This window comes from Benincasa hispida, chromosome 1, assembly GCF_009727055.1.
Source record: "Benincasa hispida cultivar B227 chromosome 1, ASM972705v1, whole genome shotgun sequence".
Classification (NCBI taxonomy): Eukaryota; Viridiplantae; Streptophyta; class Magnoliopsida; order Cucurbitales; family Cucurbitaceae; genus Benincasa; species Benincasa hispida.
The window spans coordinates 80,849,581-80,852,131 of NC_052349.1; positions in this window are offsets into that span (position 1 = coordinate 80,849,581).

Consider the following 2,551-nt stretch of genomic DNA (forward strand, 5'->3'; position numbering starts at 1 on the left):
TCTTCTTTTCTTTCTTTTCCTTCTTTGGTCGGGCAGCTTCATCTCCTTCTACCCATTTTTCTTTGCTTTTTCTTTTCTTCTTCCCTTCAACTATCTTCGGCTGTTTCTTCGCTCCTACCTCCTCTAAAACGACCCTGATGGGTCCCTCATTGGAGTCTGTTGGAACAGTCTCCTTAGGATCCGCAACAGCCAGGGCCCTTCTTTGCGAAGCTTTTGCCATCTCCTCCTCCGAAGGCAGGGGCTGATTTACAACTCCAGCTTCAGATAGCCCCTCTCTTTCCATGTTGCTTAAAATGCTCCCAAATACCTCTTTGGCATCTCTTCTCTTCAGTTCACTTTCTGATGAAGGTACTGGGAATGCCATCTAAGGTCTGGTGGCAGGGGCACTCTCCGTGCTCGGCCCCTCTCAGATGGGTGGTTTGGCTACAGAGGGTTTTCGCTGAGGTTTTTCAGCGATTCTTTGGGTAAGTTTGAGCTAGGAGGCGAGGCGGTGGCTAGCAGCGAGGAATACTGCCTCTTGTGGGGCTTGGGAAGGTGATGACGGTAGGGAAGATGAGTGTGAAGATTGGCCGGCCATGGTTTCAGTTGAGTGAAAGAGTTAAGAAAAATTTTGGACTGAGGAAGGGAATTGGAAGGTCTGGTATGCAGAGGAAATTCTTAGGGTTTCTTTCACGAGGAATTCAAATAAGCTCCTCGGTTGAAGGAGGGTGAGATTTATAGGTTGGGCCTTGATGGCCCAATGCAAACTCTGCGTGACAGGCTTTAAGGTTCTCAGAAAGCCTACCGCCGCGCTCCTCCCATTTATGAATTAGTAGAAAGGACGTCCTTTCGTCTGCTAAGTGATAACTTGTAGAAATACAAGTTATTTATACTGCCTTATTTAGATATTGCGGCAAAAAGATAGTGAATATGCGCCGATTGTAAAAAAATTAGCTAAGAATTACAATAACTATAAATTATCGCAATTATACCCACTAACATCTTTAATATGGAAGAAAAGGAGATTTTACTCTGTTTTGCAGGAAACCGAGTCATCGCTTGCGCTCAAGGCTCAAGAATGACTGATCAACGCATCTCTATCACAATGCGCCCGTCAATCCATAATGAAGAGACGATTAATGCAATGACGGCACAATACGATAGTCGATCCAGAGCTGACTTTCAACTGCATGCGGTAATAAAAACAGCACTGCATGCGAACTCACGATCGAAAGATGCAGCTGAGCAACAAAAAAGTGGAGGATTGAGACACGTGTACAACTAATGGTTGTGCAGAATTGACAGTCTGATTGCATAATAGAAGGTATAATATCCCTTCATCTTCGGAATTTCCATAACAACAAGTGGGGACCACAAGGCCGAACTCAAAGATCCTCACGTATAAATACCCCATAGATTTCAGAGAAAACATATGCTACTGGATACGGGGCCAATTTCTACTAAAGTGTTGAGAGAAAAGGCTGAGTTGGGTGCTTAACTGAAGAAATCCGGGAAGAAGACAAGACAAGGCCGAGATGTGAGTCTCAGTTCTATTCTACCGAATACCCGCGGAAAAACTCTGTGCTGAGAACCCTACTATCGGTTGAGCAAGCCTGAGAGGGAAGCTCATCCATCCATCTGATCCATCCAATTCAACAAGCAGATCTCCACCAGAATCGATGCCAAGACGTTGGCACTTGTTTGTATCTGTTCTATCTCTTTTCATCATTGTATTTCACTTTCTTTATCTCTTCATTCACACACCATGTATCAAATGCTTAATAGACATATTAAATGTTTCAATTGCATTCATATTCCATTTTCTATCTACTTCCGTTCCTCTGTGAATCACTTTCTCCATGATGTCTTCTTAATCCCCTGGTAGTTAATAAGAATTAAACGAGTACTTAACTTGTGTTAAAGAGATAACTGCGTTTAGCTAAAGCATGCTAGACGACATCTTTACCTGTGAGAGCAGAAGTGAAGATGTCATTCTGATTTATCGAGAGAAGATTAGAAGAATGCGTTAACTAAAGCGAGTAGTACTTCCAGACATGGAAACAACCATGCGTTCATTACATTTGTCTCTGATTCACCACAGACATGTGGGAGCGCGGTTGATCACTGAAAAGGGTACACCAAGAGAAACGCGAAATTGTACTTATAACTTCAACGCAATTAAGAAACTTGCACTGTTTATATTCGTTATCTTTCTCTTTCTATTTATACATAAGACTTACCACCGCATCCATGCTCTTTGCATAACCTTCACAGCCAGCCTGGACCCCAGCATCTTGTATCATGAATCCTATATCATGTATCATCTAGCTTAGGTTTACTGTACTTATTTTATTATCGTATTTTACTGTTTTCCTTTACTTTACCGCAATTTTATATACTTGTACAAAACACTCTTTAAAGATTGAAAAACCTGGTCGGATATACCACAAACATACCACAATAACCTCAAACAGTCCTTGTGTTCGACCTCAGATCACACCGAGAAACTTGCGGTGGAATTACACTTGGTTCCAACGTAAGGAAACTTGTGACAACGCAAGGCATACTACAA